The 24,479-nt window shown below is 35.8% G+C and overlaps 1 protein-coding gene across 1 annotated transcript in view; it reads right to left on the reverse strand.

Annotated features, from left to right (window-relative positions):
- The window catches only part of MMS22L (MMS22 like, DNA repair protein), a 133,868-nt gene that overhangs the window by 53,588 nt on the left and 55,801 nt on the right, over positions 1 to 24,479 (reverse strand). The gene's annotated exons all lie outside the window — the stretch shown is intronic.

A 24,479-nucleotide genomic window follows, 5' to 3' on the forward strand; every position in this document is an offset into this window, starting at 1 on the left:
TAGATAGGGCCCTCATTTCCGTGAACTCATCCTCTAAATTTAATAGCAAGTACGTGGGTACAAGGAATGGAAGAAAGAGAGGGAGAGGTTATGCGCTCTCTATAAACAGGGCGCCTAGGTGGCTCAGTTGGTTAAGCATCTGACTTCAGCTCAAGTCATGATCTCACAGTTGGTGGGCTCGAGCCCCATGTTGGGCTCTGTGCTAACAGCTCAGAGCCTGGAGCCTGCTTTGGATTCTGTGTCTCCATCTCTCTCTGCTCCTTCCCCGCTCATGCTGTGTCTCTCTCACAAAAATAAAATTAAAAAAAAAATAAATAAATAAAAGAAAAAAAAAACTGGTCAGTTTCCAAGTTTGCCTGCTTACAGAATATCATGTGGGTAAGACCATGAGTTATGATCCAGGATCTTTGTCCACGATGTTAGAGGCACTGAGAGGTGAGATCATCCCTATAAGAAGTCTCACAATAAAATATACACATCTTTGATAGAATATCCAAAGCTGTCACACTGGTCTTTTGAGATTTCAAATACGATTCTCTTCCTCTTTAACTGTAAACAGACAGGTATAACTGACCAATCATAAATGCAACTGGATCTTATCTAAAATGGTGAGTTATGTATAGATTTCTCATATAAGAAAAAAGGAGAGGGAAAAACCTTAGGAACCGGTGGCTAAAAAAGGAAATCAAAGTTATTTGTAACATAGGTAGGCAATGACGTAAACAAAATATTTATGGAGAATGCCTTCATTTTGGAACAGAAAGCATCAATCTATCAAATTTAGCAACACTAGAGCCAATAATATCTGGTGATATTAAACACACCTCACAATCTTTAATCTTCTTCCTCTTCTTGTGTCCCACCCCTGTTCCACTACGCTGGAGGTATTCCATAGTTTATTGAACACTGTGATAGTTTTAAAACATGGCCACAAACTCTTTGGCACTCCTTGGATCTAGGAGATCTGTGATTCCAAGGCTTGGAGTCTTGCTTGCTTTGGCCAATAGAGTGTAGCGGATGATATGACACTATGTGACTCAAAGGCTTGGTAATAAAAGACCATGAAGCTTCGTTTTATTTGCAGGGAAACTCACTCTTGGAGCCCTAAAATACAATGCATGAAGTACAATCACCCTGAGAACACTCTTTGGAGAGCTGATAGGTAGCACTTGAGTCATCAGTCCTAGGTAGGCTTGTCCTTCAGCCATACTAGCTCAGAGGCTAGGCATGTTAGTGAACAGGTCATCAGGAACTGGATCCTGTAGCTTCAGCTAGTACAGTCCCCAGCCTTTTTTTATTAACCCTAGACAGCATTATCCTAGCTGAAGCCCAGACATGGTGGACCAGAGAAGAGCTGTCCTTGGCTTTCCAAATTTCTGACCAACAGATCTGTGAGCATAATAAAAGGGTTGTTGTAGTGTTTCGTGACACTGTGTTTTGGCATGGTTAATTATACTCTAAAGAACAGGAGCCCACTATGTGTGAAGTACTATATAGGAATTAGGGTTTCAAAGATGAAAAGATATAGAACTGACCTCAAGGAATTCACATATGGGGAGGGGGAAACAAAGATTTCTCTTCATTAAAAGTATAACCAAGGGGTGGTATCTGCAACAGTGCCAAAGGCAGACTTAAGATCAAATAGCTATTTTCAAGCCTCCTAAGAACCATCTGCAACAATCTCAGAATTTCTAGACTTATTCAGGACAAATGAGTTGCAAGGATAAAGGTCATCTGAAGAAAAGCTACTTCATTTCTCTCCCTGTCCAGCACAGGGCACCTGTAAGAAACATGTACTGAGACATTTTATGTATATTATCATATTTATTCTCAATAAATTTTACTCAGTTCTGTTGCTTTCACATTTCATTAATAATTGACAACTTTTTTTTGAACCGCGTTTCATTTTAGTTTTCCCTAGACATAGAGTAGTATGTTTGCAAACCTGTGGAGACCATCTTTTAAAGCTAATTAATAAAACCATCCTCCAAAAAACTAGCTTAACTCTCACCATCTCAGCAGTCTTTTCTGAGGACAACAGTAGACAGTAGCTCTATCCTCTAACTATAGCTGGAATCATGATACTGCATCTTAATTACATGTGTTTAGTTGCTACATGGAAGAATGTGACTTGGTTCAAAAGAACTCAGGATAATTTTATTAAAGGTAAAGAAAGACCCAAACATTTTTCAGGTCAGATGTTCACAACATGTAAGCTGAGGCTAAATTCCATTTGTGAGAGCTTTTTCCTAATTGGTGGTAATAAATTCCTAAAAAGAAAGGGTCTAATGGTAATGTTGACTGATTCTTAACTACATTAACCCAAATGTTCCTGTCACAGTGAAATCTGCTCTATAATTTACTTTAATGGACTAGGTGTATCAATAAATATGTCCAGTCTGGGTTTTTTCCTTTCCATTTAAATCAAGTCCAACTCTATGTCAACAGATTATACCAATGTTAGAATTACAATAGCTAATGCATTGGGAAAAGTAGTGTTCTTTGATAAATAATTTTTCTAAAACCTTTTAAGCATGCTGCATCCTCAGTATTTATTACACGCAAGACATGCAGTAAATTACACAAGCAGACACTACTGACCAATGCCAATTGTGATTATGGTCCTAAAACTCTCATCATCAGTTCAAACAGTGACTATGCTTTCGGGTTTCCAAAATCAGTCCACTAAGAGAGTCACAAAGTATCTAGGGATGTTTTATGAATTTTCTTCATTAAAAATATAACAAAACTCTAAGAGAAATAATGGCTTAGTCACCATTGTAATATAATGCTAGTCCTGGGATAGATAAGCCTTAGAAGTCTGTAAACTCCTTGAAATTATTGTAAAGTTTTATGTATATTTAAATGTATATATGTTTATGACAAAAGAGACTATAGCTTTCATGGAAGTCTCAAAAGGGTCTGCCTCGGCTGAATGAAAACTACTAATTAGATGATGTCCCTTTTCTTCTACCACTAAACATCTTCTTAAGTACCAGCTAAATGCTTCCTCTAGTTTTCTTACCTCGAATCCTTTCCTCCCTCCTTTTCATTTTCTCACTCTTTGCCTCTACTGCCCCAACAACCCAGCTGTAACCCCTGTGTATCAAATACACTAATGTAAAAAAGGAAAGCTTAATCTGAATTCTACACAGAAAAAGCGGTTACTAGTCAACATATAAGATCAATCACCAAAATCATCAAAAAGAAATAAGAGTATAAACTGGTTTAGAACAAATCTGTATTTAAGTCAATCATTTTGTTAATTTTAACTTCTAGTTATTCCAGATACTTACACACATTTCTCTCTAGAGATACTATGTGCCACATTTACTGTAGTTCTTTGAAAGGGAGGAAAAGATAGAGGGGGGAAAAGTTTTCCTAAAAGATTACCCATTGAGTCAATGATCTGTGGGGTTATTATGAAGCTCCATTATTAGGGCTGAGAGCCTCAAAGGCTTTTGTTATGTCACTAATTTCTTTTTGCAAGGCTTCGGCAAATGAGCCGATTTATCTAGTTCTGCATGCTTGGGGCTTGATACATGCTATTTGTACATGACAGGTTTCATCTGCGTAGCACCACTGATACCATTTATCTGCACATCAAAAAAAAAAAAAAAAGCTCCTCTCCTGATGTAAAAAAAAAAAAAAAAAAAAAAAATTATGCATATACCAGGGTAAGAAACATTAAAAAGCTGAGTAAAAAAATCTGTGATATCTCATAAAATGAAACCAAACTACAGGAAGATCACCAACTGAATAGGAATGTGCAAACGGCTATAGGAACAGTTACAGCATCAAAAAAAGGAAAAACTGGAAAGATCCTTGCTTACAGTGATAAAGTAGTAGGGCTTCGTTAGCATCCTGCAAATTTTAACTAGAAAAGAGAAAAACCAACTTACTTCAAACAAGAAAAAGATGAAGTTTTATGACCAAAGCTTCATACAGCTTTATGACCAAAGAAGAAATACTTCAAAATAAATTTTAAAACAGATCCCATCGTTTGTAATAGAAGAAAATTAACCTGTGGAATTTACCCCTATAAGAAAAAGCATTTAGATTGCTTCCGTGGTTCACAATTAAAAAACCCATGATACAGTTTACATCTTATAGGAAAGTAACTTTAGATAACACAGAGGAAGAAACAAAAAGGTAACCAAATCTGAAACTGCTTTGGGTTTAAAAATGATGATCAGCTTAAAAGCATCTGTGTAAAAGATTCCGAAGGGAGAGCACAGCCTACATATTTGAATAACAAGGTAATAATGTTATTTCCAGATTTCCAACAGATGATATAGAACACATTCTTTTGAGAAAAAAATCAGTATTTTTCTTCGTGTAGAATGTATGCACTGTATTAAGGAGTTTGCTCCTATAATTCATCATCTTTCAGAACATGAGGTTATATTAGGCTCCAATCACCCCCTACTCCTACTCTTCTCAGCATTTGGTAATACAGACAGGAGAGCTAATTTTCTGTCGTTCAGGAAGAACTGTTGGATCACTAAACTTGCATCATCATCACCTCTGAAACATAGTAAAAATCACTGTTAGAACCATAGTTTATTAGATCGAACCCACCATCAACAATGTCAACTCTGCCTGGTCGTGTTAACAGGAAAATGTTTTACGAGTTCCACCACTGGGCATCAATTTAACTTCCAGCACCAGCTATGCTGTAAAACCGTGAGCGTAATTTATATGGTGACCTGCGTGTGTGGGAAGCAATATCTAGGTGAAACTTCTCACAGTCTGACAAAATGCTTTGATTTGCACCATTCAGATGATTGAGCAAAAAGAGTTTAAGCAATCACCACCAATAGCCTTTATCTCCAAATGCACTAAAAATTTATTACTCCATGAGTGCAACCTATTGCTTTAGAGCCAGGCTTGATAGAATAGAAATGATTGGATAAATATTACATTTTCAACTGGTACACATCTTGTCCATTAGGTTTAAATATTGGACAAGCTACATGTTTAAGATAAACATCAGTCTTAGCTGATTCCATCACATAGTACATTTAGAAAGCTTCCAAGTGTTTCCATAGTAACATTTTGTCCTTACATATAACTGATGATACATGTTCATAGCCAATTAGGAGAAAGTAAACTGAGAGACCATTGAACTCTCCTTAAAGAATCTACCTTTGTCTTTTACTTAGCACTTAATACAGCTGACAGTATTTATACATCTATTGCTGTGCATGAAGCCACCAAGTAATCAATCACTCAAGTAGGAAGGGTCATAAATACATGGCTCACCCACCTATCCTAAATAATAGTTTACTATTCAGGCCTTCCTAGAAATTATAAAGTAGGCTAGATTCATACTCATGGCTTCTCCAGGAGCTACCGCTGTTATCAAAGGGAAGAATATTTATCTCACAACCTCTCTATCCACCTGCCTGAGATCATACACCTTTAAAGATGACGATGGGTGTTTCCAATCTATAGATACATAGCAAGGCTGTCATGATGACTGTAATACAACTTTTAAATATCATTTCTAGCATCAAGGGAGGGATCCTATGTATAGAATTTTCAATGCCTTTGGGCTTCTGAGCAACTACAGTAGCCTGATTGTAGCTTGACTAATGTGATTAACTCAATGTTACTGTCTACTATTTTCTAATTTGATTAGTTACTGCAATGTTAAAAATATCACCTCTAGTTTGGTGATGAAAATATGGACTCAGAGAGGTTAAATAACTTGATCAGTATGTAATGGAAATGGAATTAAAACCCTGATCTAACTAGATCATTTTCCACTATAAGCCCTACAGAGGATGCTGTAATAATTAAATCTTTACACCTAAAGGTTTAAAAAAGTATATAATAGTAAAACAAAACTTAAACACACATAGGATTATTTAGAACAGGTATATCTTTACAATGCTCCTAATCACCAGTCTTTATTCATTAAAGAGACTACTAATCAAGGGATCATCAGACAAAATGACTATTGGACATTAACCTTGGCAGTGAGTTCTTTTCCTTAAGTAAAAGGTTTCCAGCCATATTTTCATGTATTTGTTTTCCACATCAAAAAAACAATTGCAGTGTGCAAAATGGATATAAACCAAAAACATGCTATATAGAAACAAATCATCCTATATTCCATTCACAAAGCCATTTGTTATAGTACTACTAGAAGAGACTTAAGCATTTAACTTAGAATGCCTTAGCAAGATCTTTTAAGCTGTTTTTCTTATCTTGTTCTTCAAAATTTGAAACTAGAAAATCCCACTTGACTAGAAAGGCAAAAAAAAAAAAAAGAAGAAGAAGAAGAAGGTTGTCCCTTCTAGGGTTAACAGATGCTTTTTGTAAGATTTTAGGTAAGATTAACCTTTTGCTCACAATAAGGCTGGTTATTGGTTTTATTTTTTTTTTTTTTTACTGTCTTTAACTCAGGTAAAAATCAATATAGAACGAAACAAAGGCTCTAGAGGGTCTGGCTACACCAGCTTCTGGGTTGGCTCCTGCACAATTCCACAACGTGCTGAGGCTGGGAAGGATTAGCCTGCTTGTGTTGAGTAAACCGATGATACTCAATAAACAGTTTCTGTTGTAAACCCCTTAGGACGTGCAAAGCCACACTAGTTGGCAATAGACCAGTTAAACGGCAGAACCAGCTGTAATCTCATTTAGACCTGAGCTGATCCTCCTGTCCTTTCATTCCACAGGATCAAAGCAAACCACTGAGGAGGCAGCTGTATTATAGCGGCTCCGCTTGCTGGATGCAGCAAACATTTCATAAATTCCACTCCTTGGAGCAAGTCTCTACCTAATCTACCCAGAGCTGGGACAATCAATGAATTTCTGAATTCATTGGACTGATTATCACAGGGTAACCATTTTCTCTTTGGAGATATGTGATGAAGCAGCTTCTGTTTCTGACCATCGGGTTTTTTTTTTTTCTTGAAAGGCCCAAATTTTCCCTCACGGTATCACATAAAAATGGTTTAAAATTACTTAGCTCATTATCTTTAATGCAAATTAACGAGCAAACAGTATACGATGCTGAATTCCTCCATACATATGTAGCAGGTGGTTACCACTCAAATGCATCAAAGCTGTAACAGTGGCCCACATTTCCACATTCAATGACACGGGGGTTGGGGGGGCGGTATCAAACCTCACTGTGCTACAAATCATATATTGGCCAAGAGTGACATTCAAAATAATGTATAGAAAAGCTTTCTAACATTCATTGGAATATTATTTAACATTTATTTCTAAGTTTTCCATAAATCAGATCACAACTTTTTTAAAAAGTTCCAAAGTGAGAGTGTTAAGTATTTCAAAATAAGCATTTCTTCTCCACCCACCTTTCAAATTAGAACTGAACCTTACTATCTTATTTTGCTGAAAATTCCCTTTAATAGGAATCTAAATTTTGAGATATAAAGCTTTGGAAAGCAGCCACCACTCCCAAATTTAACAGAATACTAACTAGATGTGTCACCGGCATGAAGAGGCCAGGTACTACTGGGTGTCCCGTCACAGATGACTGAATAGTAAACATGAAAGAAATGAAACCCAAAACACATGTGCAAGGGTATATATAAACAACAGCATTTAAAAAGAACCGACAGATAATTTAATGTTGAGTGCCAACAGCTGAGAGGAACTCTTGCTAGTCAGGGAGCTGGCAAATTTTTAAATAAATATTTAGGCTTTGCAGGCCATACACAGCATCATATATTCTTGCTATTTACAAATATTAAACATACAAAAACTATTCTTAGCGCAATGGCTGTACAAAAACCGGCCAGGGGCCAGAGTCGGTCAGCAGCACCTTAGCTTGCCAACCCCTTCTAGTCTGGAACTACTCATTTCACAGATGAGGACGCAGACCCTTAGGCACAGGAGTTCTTTTGCATAACTAAGCAGGAAGTGTCAGCATAAGAATTCGGATCTACCAAGTCCCAGACTGGTGTTTTTCTACTGCTTCTCAACATTTACCCCAACATCACTTTTGAAAGAAAATGGTGTAAAGAATCTACCACATTTCAAAAACATTTGAAAAATGTAAGCAAAGGTGCCTGGGATTTGACAATCTAGACAGCATGCCAAAGTGACCACACATTAACTGACCCAATCACTTCCAAGCTAACAAATGCTACATGTAATGATTCACCTCTCTGATCTATTCTTCAGACATAAAAGGGTCCCATTTAACATAATCACATAATAACAGCAAAAGTGATAAATATCGAAACCTTAACTCTTCTAATATTTGCAAAATCCAGATCTTTGTAATAATAACACCACGATAGGAAACTGCAAAACTGTGTAATTATACTTTAATTGTATTGTGAGGCATGCATTAATCACAAAGTTTAAGTACCAAGGATAGAATTATAATAATTCTGTAAAACAAATTTAAGCTAGCTAAGTAGGTCAGAACCACTAACATGCAACAGGAGACCTCTGGGAATTTATCAGTTAATGGCTATTTATGTGCAAATGAGTGCCCTCCAACGCTCCAAAATCCTGTGTAGCTGAAGGGTATTTCTGTTAACCAGGAGCACTGCTTAACTGCAGAGGCATAAATTAAACCATTTTATTGGAATGATTTTTAATTCCTCTACTTTCCTTTTACCACTTCCCCCCCCCACCCCCACCTTTCTAGAAGCACAATTTACAGAACATATTTAACAGAAGAAAAAAAAAAGGTGGCTGGAGAATCTTCAAAACTGGTTTCTCCCAACACCCACATGTATATGCAGATTACGCCTTCAGTAAAATTAAAGGAAAACATTTTTTTTTGCTTCACATCTTCCAAAGGAGACTTAAATTGTTAAAAAAAAAAACAAACAAAAACTAAAAGCTTCAATGTAAACACTACATTAACATACTTTTTTTACAATGAATTATAATAAAATAAAATTGTTTTATATTCTTATATTCTTATCTTACAGAAGACAAAAAAAATTCAGTGGATTTTGCAGATATCATCTTTATAATAATGGTCAGACTATACACCTATCAAAGCATACTCTCAGAAGGGGGGAAAAAAAAACCTCTAAGTGTGTCACTTCTAACTTGCCTCAAAAGAAAATGAAGTATTTGGATGTTTTCAAAAGCGGGGCAGGGATAAGCAGAATAAAATTTTTCAGTGTGACATAAATACAGCTACAAGATACCACTGCACATCATTACCAGGACCATGTCAAACTTACTCAAGTACAAGGGTGGCATAAAATTAGATACTATCTCACTTTTAGATTTTAGGTAGAATAACAGTTATCTCAAATCACTCTTTTTAAAGATTTAATACAGAGGCAACTTAAAAGTTTTAAATTGTGCTAATACTTCCTTGGAGTCCTTTCTTTCCCATCATTAACTGAAAAATAAAATATAATTTAATTCTAAGTTAAAGACAAATAAAGGCCAAAATAAGATATACAGAGTCTTTAGAATTAGTGTATTTATTGCACAGATGAAAACCTCATCAGGTTAAGCTAGAATAAAAAAATGTAGTATTTGTGGAAACTATTTTACACATACAGGTAAGCAAAGTTTGTGGCAAACTCCCTCAAAAAGATAAGAAAATGTTCCGCTCATCTTTCCATAATTGAATTTTTCAGAGTTGTAAGTAAATTATAGCAGAGTGTATGATTACATCAAGTTTCCTTCTGATTAGCGTGCCTTGGAAACATATCACTTCTGGATTCAGAGCACGATCATTAAAGGTATCAAGTGCTCCACTGGACAATTATGTTTGCATATGAAGCAGGGAACAGAGGTCTCCAGTCTAATGCCATGTGTTATACTTAAATGTATAAGACATGTAAGTCATAGAAATTAAGATGTATTTACAGCCTGGAAACATAACTTCATCACAACTATCTATGTTCAGGAAGAAAAGTATTAACTACAAAAGATAAATTCTCACACAACTGTAACCTAACCATCTGTTAAAGGTCACTGCCCTATTTCAAAAGGGTACTCTCAGAAGCTATAAAGTAAGGGCTCACTGGAGCTCCCTCTCTGTCACTTGTTGATTAGGGGCAAGAGTACTCATGCCAGTCTTCCAATCACAGGAAGATTCTCAGTCAGATCTCTCTGCCCTAAGGATTAGTTAATGCTGTGCAGAGACAAAGAGGACCTACTTTCATTGAAGAGACAACAAATATACAGTCAGCTTACTGAAGGAGCATCAAAATTAAGAAATGAGCCTCATATTTGGACTATAACCTCCAAAATTACATTAACATTATATACGGAACAGAAATGTACAGGTGTATGAAAGTGATGGAAAGTTACCAACCTCTGTATTTATATGGCTGAAATAGCAAAGAGAAAGACATGAAATTAAAGTTTTTGGACATCTTTAGGGTAATGAGATCAATAGCACCAATGAGAGAAATCTCAAAACGACAGAATTAACGAAAAATTTTACCGGTCTGGAAAAAGCCGCCAAACAAACATAAAATACCCATAACTGCTCAAAATTGCTTGCCTGACTATAATAGCACCAGCCTGGGTCATAAGATGATCCCTTTTTTTTTTTTTTTTTTAATTTCATCAATCAGTCCTGATTTCAAAACTGATGTTCTTTCCTACCATATTGCATTTCATTGAATTATTTTTAGTTTTTAAAATACATTTTTGGAGCACCTGGTGGCTCAGCTGGTTAAGCATCTGACTCTTGATTTCGGCTCAGGTCATGTTCTCATGGTTCGTGAGATCGAGCCGTGCATCAGACTCTGTGCTAATGGTGCAGAGTCTGCTTGGGATTCTCGCTCTCCCTCTCTCTTTGTCCCTCCCCTCTTCTCTCAAAATAAATAAACTCTAAAAAGTTTTTAAAAATGCATATTTTCATATCACTAATCTTTTTTTTTCCACAATGGTTTTGTACCTAGTTTCTTTGCCTAAGTTCCCTTTCAATTTATCAAGCATATTACTGCCAGAACCATTTATATAATTATCATTCATTCATTCAACAAAGACTAAGAAACACTGTATGTCAGGTACTTTAGCTGGGTATGTAGTGCTGAAGATAAAACTTTAATAAGACAAATTCCCTGCCCTCAAAGAGTACTTTAGTGAAGGAGGGGGATAAAGATGATGACATTTCAAGCGATATATGCTCTGGGTGATACAAATATGTTTAGGGTACATAAGGAGGAAGCCATTTGCTCTGCCTGGGGAGCCTGAAAACTCTTCACAGGGGAAACTGCAGTATTTCATTTACACCTGAAAGGAAATAAACTTACCAGACAGAGAAGGAATCAAGGAAAATTTCAGGCAGGGAATTAAGAGGAAAGCACGAGATAAGATTTTTTTCTCAAGAAGCTTGTGATTCAGTAGAGGGAGAAGAGCACTGCTGTTGTGTTGTCCCTCTACTTAAAACTAGAACTTGATTTCCTCCTCTGCCAGGTCTATATACTCCTGCCCTAATTTCAAAGCCCTTCAGAATCTGGTCATCTTTTTGCTAAAGCACATATCCTCTTCTTTTATCAGACTAGTTTCTTCAGCAGTTCCAAAACACATTTAACGCCCTCCAATTTCCAGATCACTCTCTATTGTAGCATTTTTCTTCCCTTTCCCTCAGTGAGTTATATGATTGTCATTTTTATATCCCACCTCCTTCAAGAGACCTTTGCTTTCCTTCCTCCTGCAGTCTCCTACTTTATTACAAGTATAAATTCTACTTCTCCTTCAATACCCAGTTCAAATGCCACCTATTTCAAAAGATCTTTCCTATTCCTCTCATTCCATCTTTTTTCTTCCTTCTTTCTCCTATGGATGATGAATTGCCATAAGATGGTATTCACTACTTATTTTCACTTTGAGTGACACTGCAGTCATTGTTTATTAAAAATAATTTCCTGAAGTAGAGTCTATTTGTTTTTTGTACACAAAGAGGTATCTGGCACTAGTCGAGCTCAATAAAAGTTACTGAATATTCCATTTACTGAATTATTGCAATACCCCATTAATTTTTTTTTTAATATATTACATGCAGAATTATGTATCTACAACTACAGATCATCTGGTATCTCTCTCCCATCCTACCTGTAGCAGGTAAGAGGGCAAGTCCATATAAAGCATCCAAAAAATATTTGCCTGGTTTTCATCTACCCTTCACCCAACCTACTTAGTTACAATTTATTTGTAATTCTTCAAATCTTTCTTCCCCACAAAAGCATTGGAAAGTGAGAAGTCAAACTGCCTAAAGTCCCTGGCCTGCAAGAATCCCTCATCAAATAAGTTGTTATTTATTTTTATTACATCTTATTTATTTAAGTAATCTCAACACCCCCCCCCCAACATGGGGCTCAACTTATAATGCTGAGATCAAAAGTTGCATGCTCTTCCAACTGAGACAGTCAAGCACTCCCAAATATGCTGTTTAGTAATGAACTATGACTTGGATTTTATATCTCTATCTAAAAAAAAAAAAAAATCATGCACAAAGTAGCCACCTCAGTATTTACTACCTAATTATTGCCTTTGAGGTATAACTAAAAATCACCAACTACTGGCCAAAGTCAAAATAGGTGATATTTGTAGCACTGTAAGTTGGTACCTAAGAAAAGTCTTCCCTTCATGTCATTCTTTTTTGTATTTTTACTTTGTGCATGCTACATAAAACAGGGGAAAAACCATAAATAACAAAATAAAGCTAATTAAGTAAAATTTAGTTTAATCATGCTGTGTAAAACATATTTCCATTTCACTTATTAACTTTAAAAGAAAAGCAAATTTACCTAAAAATATTAAAGCATTCTAATTCTACAGATAGAATTAGAAGCACTGAAGTAATCTAATCCAACCCTTTATCTTTTAGATGAAAGAATTGAAATATGAGGGCCAACCTGAGGTCCCACAGGAGTTAGGGCTGATTTAGGCACAAAAAGATCTTTCAATCACTTCACATTCAACCTCAATTTGCTTCTTCATATAAATTTATTCTTAAGCCAATGGTCTCTCCTAAATGTAAATACTGTATTAATGAATACTTGAGGAGATACAGGACATACTTAATATGCAAGACCACAGGCTAACATGAACAATGTAGCAATATTAGCCTATTTCCTTAACTTGGAAACTTTGTATTTAAGATAAATAGAAGAATTGAAAGAAGCAACAGAGTGAATAAAGGATTCTCCAACTTCAGTGATTCTAGGATAAAAACCATAAAAGACAAAAAGAGAAATGACATATATGAAAATTTAATCTGCCTTCTTTGCTCCCCCTGCCCCTGCCATCATTCCAATGGGAATAAATAAACCCATCTGTTATGGACTGAAAACTAAATTCCCCCCAAATTCATATATTGAAGCCCCAGTACAGCTGAAGACTATAAGGAATTATGGTTAAAACAGGTCATAAGGGTGGGGCCCTGATCCAATAGAATTAATGTCCTTATAGGAAGAGATAACCAAAGGACTCCTTTCCCCCATCTATGCACGAGAGAACATCATGTGAGTGCAGAGTGAGAGTCAGCGCCCTCTCTGAAAGCAAAGAACAGAGTTCTCACTAAAAATCAATCATGTTGGCACCTCAGTCTCAAACTTTCAGCCTTCAGAACTGTGAGAATAAATTTCTGTTGTTTATGTGATGCAATCAGTCTGTAGTATTTTGTTATGGTAGCCTGAACAGACTAAGAAAACATCTGCCCAAGTTTTAAAAAGTTTATATATTTAAATGAAACAAGTTCCTAGTGCCTACTAGTACTGTGCTAAATGGTAAATGCAGAGTAACATCCTAAAAGATAAAACATGACTATATCAGTCCATAAGGAAATAATGGAAAGATTGAACCATATTTAATATCTCCAAATTAGGCAAAATGCACTTGCCTTCTGGGAAATTAGATAGGATTATATCTTATCACAAAACTTCCATTGTAATGTAATTCTGAAAAGGCTGGACCATTAGTTTGACCCAAGATGTGGAATTTCTTGTATTCTGGAGCCCACTTACCATTTTACAAGAATGGTCTTCAGAATATAAGAAATTCCATACATATATTGGGTCAAAGTAATGATCCAGGCATTTCAGAATTCAGAAAAGAATGAAGGTAGAAATGTAAATATTTGGAGTCAAAGTAAATAAGTAAATAAAAATTTGGAGTCTACACATTTTCTAGTGCAGGATACATTTTCACGTACACCAGAATACTTATTAGTACAGTCCTGAGACACACAAAGTATTGATAAAAAAAATATCTGCTGAATTACATTGGAATTCCTCCTAGGAAATAAATACAAACAAACAAACAGTTAACTGTGTGTGTACGTATACACGTATATGTATGTATGTAACATGTTTAAAAGATTATGGCACTTACATACATAAAACCCTTAAAACTTTCATACATCCTGACGGAAATGTAAAATGCAAATTTCAAAATATTTGAAATATACATGATATTTATAAGATTGATGTGTTTAACATATGATTTGCTGTGGCAAATTAACATTAAAAGATAAACAAGGTTACTTAGTGAGAGGTCATTACAACAATCCCCATTCGGGGTTGTAGGCTCTTCAAAGAAAAAGTCATTTTATAATGAAATTGCTTTGCTCTCCTCTGGAACTAGAAAAATAATTTTTCTTTCCCTACTTTTTCCTGGAGGCCTTCCTCCCACAGCTCATCATCATTTTATTTCAATCTGGAATGGTGGTTGCCTGGGCCAGGTGTACAACTGTCTTCTGTACCTTCACAATTCTGTGCTGAATTCTCCATTTCCTGAACCGAAAATATTTATTGTTCTTGGCTACATCCTTCATTTCCCTGAAGCACATGTTCTTTGTCAGTATATCTCAAGCATAAAACTAAAAGAAAAAAGCAAGTGGCACGGCTGTGTGGAGCATCTCTGGTATGACAGTATTTACGTAAACTTTTAAAAATGCACACTGCAATACTACCTATTGGTTTTGGATTCTATTTTGTCATGTTAAGTTATCAAAAGTACACTGTCCTCAAAAGCTCACAAGTTTATGTTTTACAGCACATGAAAAGGGTGGGGGGAAAAGGAAACATTAAGGTTTCAGAGGATGGAAATAGAAGAAAAATAAGTAGATGTCAGGAGAAAGAAACGTAGAAAAATATATCAATGAGATATGGCTGTAATTAACAAATCACTAAAGTGCGTACACACATTTATAAGTGGCTAAGTTATTTATTATTTTTTATTATTGATGGCGGGAATATATTAAAGATGTCTAAAACAACTTTAAAAACTTTTGAACTGCTATCTGCATAAGCACAAGCTACTAAAGACTTATCTCCCTTCTAATATATCTATCTGCCCTCTGTCAGCTATACAGCAAAGTGTGACTGGCTTATTGCCATATGCATTATTTTGTGTAGGACAATCTCAGAGAAAAATCTCTAAGTGATGTACAAGGGTTTTAAGAATTGTCTCCGCAACATTTGTCAATTGATCACAGTGTATTTCTTTATTTGTTTATATGTGTGCCCTACTATACTGTGGGGCACTTGAGAGCAATGATCTGATTTTATGCATCTCTATTTTCTTCAATACCAGCACAGAGTCCACCATAGCAGGTACTTGCTGGGCACTCAGTAAAGGTGAGCTGACTGAATAAGACAGTCATTTCTGTTTCTTGCACAGGCACAGATTTGATAGTCAAAATTCTAAAGTCACAAAAAAAAAAGGGTATGTGTGTGGGAGAAACATGACTAAGAAAGTAATTTGTGCTTTTAGTGTAAGTATAAATAGTATTCTTTTCATGGAATAACACTGAATGGACTGAGAGTGGAGCTCTAAAAGTTTTAATTTAGAGCGGGAAACGCTATCTTAAATTCACTTGTAATATACATTCTTTCACTTCACTTCTATGAAACCAATGGACAAACGATAAGGATAACAAAAGTAATCATTATTAGGTGCTCTGTCAGTGTTATACACTTGAGATATATCTCTTTTATTCTTCAAACCAGCTCTTTAATAACTATTATTACACACATTTTACAGATTAGAAAAATTGAGGTTCAAAGAAATTACATGACTTGAAGAGTAAAATGAAAGAAAAAGGCAATCAGGATTAAAATTCACGCTTTCAATCTTTTGAAAAACACAGTTATATACCTTACTATATATAAGCAAAAGATATTAATTATATGATTCACACACATTAGATAACGGAAATAGAAGTGTGCCAGGCTGGTTTTGATACTGGATATACCAATAGCTCACAAAATTGAACTACAGCTAATATCCGCATTAAATAAACTGAACAACCCAAATTTTCAGTGAGAATCTTGGAAAATCAGATAGGTACAAGAGCCAAGCTAACTTAAAATTATGTATAGCTCCTAAATGTTCACTGGGGTTAAACAGAGTAAGGTCTACTATTCAACGAGATACTCTGCAGTCTAATACAGAGTGTGTGTGTGTGTGCACATGCAGAGAGATGTCTTTGATATCTCTCATCAAAAAACTGAAGGTGCAGAAACATCCAAGGTATAATCCCACCTTTCCCACTTAAAGGGGTTGTAAAAGAGGCAGGGTGCATAAAAGGAGAAGCAATAGCTCAACAGTTGAGAAGAATATTCTCTAAAGGGTTAAGAGGGGTTCCCTTTGTGGGGAAGGGAATGACTTTTATTTTCCACACCATACAGTTCTGTATTATTTACATCCTTTATAGGATGCATGAATTTTGATAGTATGAAAATAAAAGAGGAATTACAAATTATCTCCTAGAGGCTTCAAGTGGTTTAGATTTAAAATAAAAACTTTTATTTTATATTTGATATTCATAGTAAACAACGGGACAAGGGAGGCACACTGCTTAAAGGAAATAGGAAAGACAAGTGTGGGAAAATTCCTTTTTAAAATTCTGGGAGATGAAAGTTAGTTAACTCTTTATCTTGTCATTTAAGCCCCCCACGCTCTAAAAGCTTTCTGCTTTCTGTTTTCTATATGTTTTCAACATACAGAACCACAGTTTTGTTCTATAGGGGGAAAAAGTTGATTTTTCTAGTTTCAGGTTTTCTACTAGTTAAAAATTTGCTCCTGCAGGTTGTAACTATGTGTGTGTGTGTATGTATGTACAAACCTTGAATTTAATTAAACTACAGTTCTCAGCTTTTTAAAACGAATTGTCTACATTTCTATATTTTTATTTTTAATGTTTATTTATTTTGAGAGAGAGAGAGAGAGAGAGAGAGAGAGAGAGAGAAAGAGAGAGTGAGCGAGCAGGGGCATGTTCTCCCCTGAGAGAAAGAGAAAGAGAGAGAGAGAGAGAGAGAGAGAGAGAGACAGACAGACAGACACCCAAGCAGGCTCTGTGCTATCTGCACAGAGCTCGATGCAGGACTGGATCTCACGAAAGATAACGACCTGAACTGAAATCAAAAGCTAGACACTTAAACTGAGCCACCCAGGTGCCCCATTGGATTCTATATTTTAAGCCAAATCATTAAAAAAAAATCTCTTCCACATATAGTCAAACATGTCCATGAAGATCAAAGCCTCATTTTATAACGTTATGAATGATACCTTTGGAGTTGAGCCATACACCGTTTATACAGCAGTACCCAAGAACCCTGCCAAGATACACATAAAGAACATAATCAAAGCTTTGTATCTATTAGTGAAAAATTCAAAATAGTATAAATTTTCACCAGTAAGAAATGGTCAGGTAAACTACTGTATATCCACACAATGGAATATTATGAAGCCAGCAAAATAATGCTGTGCATGTCACTGATAAACAACTGATGATACATAAAGTGAAAATACCAGGTTACTACACTGTATTTAACCCCAGTTTTAGTTTAAAAAATGTATATGAATAGGAAAAATCTAGAAGGACACAACAATAACAAGTTCTTTCAGCATGGTAAGATTAAGTAACTTAAAAAAAACTTGGATACATTTTCTAAGTTTTGTATTACAAATGTGTAATAACTGTAGGAATAAAATGAAACAAAAGAGGTCTTATAGGGTTTGGGTGGATTTTATTTTTTTAAATCATCTGACTTGTGAGAGAAACCTGTTTCCTCCACCCCAACCCGAAGGGGAAGATGTATGCAACATAAGCTACATAATCAGGGGTGGTTTTCACTTTGTATTTTTATCAGGTATCTTTCAAACTGTGCCAACCCTGCGGTTGGTAGTCTGTTGTTAGATTTTGAAGATGAGTTGTTAGTAAAATGCTGTTATTGATAAAAATACATAATTGAGAGATCAACCAACCCAATTGAGGCTCCCTGAAAGAACACTATTCCAGGAAGAGTATACTGGGGTTTCTTGCCCTGGGTAGATTCACTTCATAAATGGATTAACTCTTGGTTAACTAGAAAATTCTGGAACAACCAATTTCCCAATAATGATGTATTTTTTTTTTAAAACAATTTACTATTTAGTATGCTCTAAAATACCCTTTCTTTGCATTCTACCACTGGCAGCTTTTCACCACCAAAGAGTCCCAAATTCCTGGAAATTGAGTACAGATGAGGTTCTTTCCTCCTATCTTTTACTGGTTCCCAGGAAAGCTGCCAGCAGGAGGCAGCAACGACTGGCTGTGGCAACTGCAGAGGCTCTACTCTGCACAGTAGTTAGCTGCTGGCTTCATTCTTCTGTCATTATATAAGCAAGATGACACTGTTCTCTAATCCAGCCAAAGCTGATAAGTACCATCAACCTGTCACTTCCTACATTTCAAATTCTAACATCACAGCATCAAAGAGTTTTTACATTTCGATTTCTTTTGCTGGCAGCAGCCGGTAGCCTCTCATTCTCCCACGGTGTTCTAATGCTGCATTTGCACGCCGGGGTTACTCCCAGACTGAATAGCGGGTCATCCCCTGCTCACTGAGCTCATCTGTGGCCCATGTGCTAGGCAATTTAGATCCAATCAGCCCTTATTTAGCTCAAGAGTAATGAGCAGCATAGTGACACAGACTTAAGCCTGACCCTCAGGACACTGCTCATCAAGCAGTAAAACTGTGACAAAATCATTCATCTTCCACCCGCTGGCAAGAAATAATACTCGCACTCACTGTATTACTTTTCAAGATTAAAAAAAAAAAAAAAAGTCCTGAATTTTCATGATGTGAGACATTAATTTGCAGAAAGCTGAATTCCCTTAAACCCCCCTGTTGCTATGAGCTCACCAGGGGGAAATAGGCCTTAGGAGACTGAAATGGAATAAAGAAAATTGCTCCAGCTTTCTTTTCATTTTAAATAAGCCTTAAATCTGACAAGAGATATCCTAAAGAGAGAAAAATATATATCTTGTAAGGTAAAGAAGAAACAATTGAAATTAAGAGTTCCAAATGCTAGTTTCACTCCTTATATTTGTTCTCAATTCTATTAAAATATAAATAAATTTTGAAACCGAGAAATTACTCACCCTTCTCCACGAGGTAGATGGAGAAAGCTTAGGAATTGTTCCTTATGGTCCATATGGTGGCAAAAGTAGTAAATTCGTATCATAAAACAAAAATGTACTCGGACAGTTTCCAAGAAAATACATCTTAAAGAAAATAACTTTAGGGTAATTACTAGAAGATGGTGGGATAACTGAGAATATTTTGAAACTATAACGAATCTACTTTTTCCACAATTTATAGTGCCATCTGAGGTCTTATTAATCCAAAAATAATTAATGGAATAATTAAGAGATCAATTTCTTTCCTTCAGTGACACATCACATCATTAAAAAACAGGTCTAGCAGCTTGTTGTACTATACATTTATTGGATGTAAATGCTTAAATTATTACTTCCTCTGAGGATCTCCCTTTTATAAATGACAGCTGCAACAGCAGTTTATCTCAATGAGTTTTTATAGACTGGGTCCACTTACTGAAATCACAATTGTAGATATTTTTACCCATTCCATAGTTGGAAAAGAATTAACTTTAGCAAATGCATCACAAATGAGAGGTACCAGTCTTCAATATATTTATTATGACAACATGTCTTTGGTTTAAGAACATAGCACCGTGTGGTGCCATGGAAGTGCACAGTACTAATGTCTTCCTACAAACTCATTGCTGAATTTCATCTAAAGCTTCAAAGATCTGGGTGGTCCAAATACCTATAGTGAACTGTGGGGTTCAGGCAAGGAACCACAGGGACATAAATAAGATTGGGGAAAGTAGCTTTCGCCTCACCCAACATCTTTTGATTTACCATTTGCTAAAGAGAAATGTTCTGGTGCTTGGTACAGAAAATAATCATGGCACTTCTATTCCCTGAACAACTGAGCTGATCTACTTTCAAAATAATGAAATGTTTCCTTTGCAGAGTATATTTCTTTTGTCCTTGCCTTTTGTCCCAACATTTTTTGCCCCAATTTCTGTTTTATAGTGTTATTTTTCCATCTCTACCGTCCCTCTTTTTTCTAATTATGAGAGGTACATTTACTGTTTCATCCCAGAGAAAACAGATTTTTAGTTATTACAAACCTTGAGAACTATTAATCAGAAAAGAAGTATAAAACTCCATTCACCCACTTCTTGAAAGTAGGAATAATCTTGGGGGGGAGGGACCAATATAAAGCTCTATTTATCTCTTACTTTAATTTTATAATTATTGGTAATTGGTGTTAAATATTAGACCTGACCTATAACTGGAGATCAAAAACTAGGGGCACAGCAAAAACAAAAAATAGAAGACTAAGGAAAGTGGGGGAAAACTAAGAAGTCACAGAAACTTTGGTACCTTTCTTTGTGTGCAGCAGTCTGAATCTCACACATACGTGCCTTGTTATGAGTCTATTTTCCTACGTTGTGCTGTGGTTACTCAAGAGGCCCTCTCTGCCAGGAATTTTCCATCCTGGGGTATTGTCTTAAAATATTTGTTTGATTATTCCCTCACTCCATTATTTCAGTTCCCTCTTTAAATACCTTGCTTCTGACCGAATCCAAATACAGATGATATCTACTTTTAGATTTGAGGTGTTCCTGTAGATCCAGACTCAATGGAGAGCTTCTCAAAATTTCAAAAGCAAGCCAAAAGCTCAAAGGCCCAATTACTCCACTTGTTTACACATTTCAGTGGGAGAAGAGTTTGGTGATAACTATTCAATAGTTAAAATAATAAAAGTGGGACAAAAATTTTAGCTAGAATAGACACAAAATTTTTCAATAAGACCCAAGCCCTTTTAATTAACTGAGAAGAATGTACTCTTGTCATCTCCCTGGAGGTCCTTTCTGCCCACTGGTGCTTGAGAAGGCAATAATCATGGAGGCGAAATACAGATTATACATTAAACCCATAGCCTGGCTGCACAATTACTGTTGTCTACTTTCAAGTGGATACTGGCAAGAATCATTAGATAAGCAAGTAAAAGTTGGGGACAAGTATAAATCATTATCAAATAATGCTGAATGACTAAAATAGTAAAATATTAAATGGTAAAAAGATGATGGTTTCAATAAACACTTACCTAAGTACCTTTCTATTCTCATGGTCCATCTTTCATGTAATAAATACATGAGTACATGTCATATATGCTGCATTTAACTGCTTTACTAATGTACCACAAGTGCCTATAATAATGTCTGCTCCCATAGCAGGCACTCATAAATATTAGTTGAGTTTTTTAAAATAATTTGCTTAATGAATGTGTATCCTCTGTTAAAAATAATTACAGCACAGGTAGAAAGCACTAAAGGATATTAGAGATAAAATGTTAAGGAGGTTCAAAAGGAAGAGAAATTATTCAAGATTAGGGACACATAGACAAGCATACATTTCAAGAGAAGCTTGGGGCACCTGTGTGTCTCAGTTCGTTAAACGTCTGATTTTTGATGTCAGCTCAGGTCATGATCCCAGGATACTGGGGTCGAGCCCTGTTGTCAGGTTCTGTGCTGAGCATGGAGCCTGCTTAAGATGCTCTTTCTCTCTGCCCCTCCCCCCTACTCATGCTCTTTCTCTAAAATAGGATAGGAAAGGATAGGATAGTAGGAAAGGATAATGTTGTTCACATAAAAAGAGAAAAAGGTAAATAAAGAAAATAAACACGTACTGAGAGATTATTATGGCCCATGTTCTGAATAGGTATAGCATCTATGTCAGTGCTGTCCACAGTGTCTTCTGCTTTCCACTACAGTAGGCACCATGTATAGGTATCAAAGACTTGCTTTATACCTAGTGTGATAGAGGAGTTGAATTTTACCTTGTGCAGCAACAAGAGTAGCAACTCTCAGACACCAACAGGGGTTCCTTTAGAAGCAGAAAAGCACAGGGTTCCTAGGTGGCTCAGTTGGTAGAGCATGTAACTCTTGATCTTGGGGTTGTGAGTCTGAGCACCACATTGGTGTAGAGATTTTTTTTTTTTTTTTTTTTTTTTTTAAAGAAACAGAAAAGCACAGTTTGCTACTGTAGAATTGTCCACTACTGCCTGGAATTCTGGCTTCTCCCATATATGATGCCCATGTACGATTCTTTCTGATTCCATCTCTAGTTCTGATCCATTCATTTACTAATAATTTCTGAAGTTACCTTACCCTTCTAAATCCTTCTAAATAAATCATTTGTTTTGTTTTTCTTTTCCTGTACTCTGCTACTCCACCTCTATGCCTACTATGACCAGCACTGACCATTTTTGACTTCTGATCTTGACAATTACTTTCACTCCCTGGATTTAACCCTTTTCTTATCATTGTTTATCACCTCACTTCGGCTTATTCAGTCCTCAGATCTTTCTCTACTATGTTCTGGCCTGAGCCCTCAACTGGTTCTGATAGGAAAAGACAAAAGTAAGAAAGATTTGGAGAATTCTTGAGAATTAGTAGTTCCATCTGACTAAAACAACCGGGAAATCACAAGAAAAAGTTGCAAATGTGGGAAAGCCAGACTGTGGAAGACTCTGAAGACCATGGTAAGGACTGTGAAATTTTCTGTGGTTATCAGGATGTCAGTCAGTAACAGTGTTAAAACACAGAATGACGTAAATACACTTGTTCTCTAAAAAGATAAATGTGGAAAAATGAGATGAGCACAAACACAAGGAAAAATAAATAGGACTTCATTAAAATTAAAAAAAAAATTATGCTGCAAAGGACAACATCAAGAAAGTGAAAGATAACCCTCAGAATGTGAGAAAATATTTGCAAACCACCTATCTGATGAAGGACTTGTCTCTAGAACATATAAAAAATTCTTTACAGTTCACTAACAAAAAGCCCAATTTAAAAATGGGCAAAGGATCCAAACAGATATGTCTCTAAAGAAAACAGAATAGTCAATAGGCACATGATCAATAAGCACATGAAAAACACACAATATCATTAGCCACCCGAAATGCAAATCAAAACTATAATGAGATGTTACCTCTCATCCACTAAGATCACTTCAATCAGAAAGACACTTAGCAACAAGTGCTGGTGTGGATGTGGACAGATTTCAAACCTTAAACCCTGTTGGTGGGAATATCAAATGGTATACTAGAAATGGTTCAGTATTTCCATAAAAGGTTAAACAGAGTTACCATATGACCCAGCAATTCTATTCCTAAGTATATACCCAAGAGAAAAACATTTCCACACAAAAGCTAATACATATGTTCATAGCAATATTATCCACAGAACCCCAAAAGTGGGAACAATCCAATCTCCATCAAGAGATGAATGGATAAATAAATGTGGGTACAATGGATTATATGGCAATAAAAGGGAATAAAGTACTGATATATGTGGTAATATGGATATACCTTAAAATCATTATTCTAAGTGAAAGAAACTAGTTACAAATGATTACATGTTGGGCGATCCCATTTTTATGAGAGGTCCAGCAAAAGCAAATCTATAGAGACATAAAGTAGATTAGTTGTTGCTAAGGATGGAGGTTGGGTAGGGGAAAATGGAGAATGACTGCTAATGTGTACAGTGTTTCCTTCTGGGGTGACAAACTGTTCTAAAATTATGATGATGGCTGTATAACTCTATGTAAATATATGATAACCATGATATATAATAACCATTTAACTGTATGGTATGTGAATTATATCTTAATAAAGCTGGCCAGTAAGTGAATTGTATGATAAGTAACATATCTCAATTAAGCTGTTAAAAAAAAAAAAAAAGATGGTCTGAAGACAGAAGGCACTGGAGGCACAGAGTAGGAAACCTTAATAATGGTCTAAAAATGGAGGAAATAGTGAGAATAAAAAAGGAATGAAAACATTAAAAAAATTTCTATCAACTGAGTATATGGAGAAAGGAAGGACATATTTATATATCACATTTCTACCTTAAGAAATTAGTTTTCTTTTTCTACAGCAGCTCCTTAGCATCTCAGACATATAGAATCACAACTTTTAACAGTTCTAGAATTATTAGGCAATATTCATGTTCCCTACAACCTGGACTTTGTTTTTAAGCAATCTGATTCATTTACACATCCAAATGCATTTACTGAATGGCCACTGTGTTAAAAGTACAATATCAGAATTAGTTAAGAACTATCCAAGGTGTAAGTACATACATGCGTGCATGTGAATGTGTTTACTGAGGTTGCCAGGCTTAAAGTGCAG

This window comes from Prionailurus bengalensis, chromosome B2 (assembly GCF_016509475.1).
Source record: "Prionailurus bengalensis isolate Pbe53 chromosome B2, Fcat_Pben_1.1_paternal_pri, whole genome shotgun sequence".
Taxonomy (NCBI): Eukaryota; Metazoa; Chordata; class Mammalia; order Carnivora; family Felidae; genus Prionailurus; species Prionailurus bengalensis.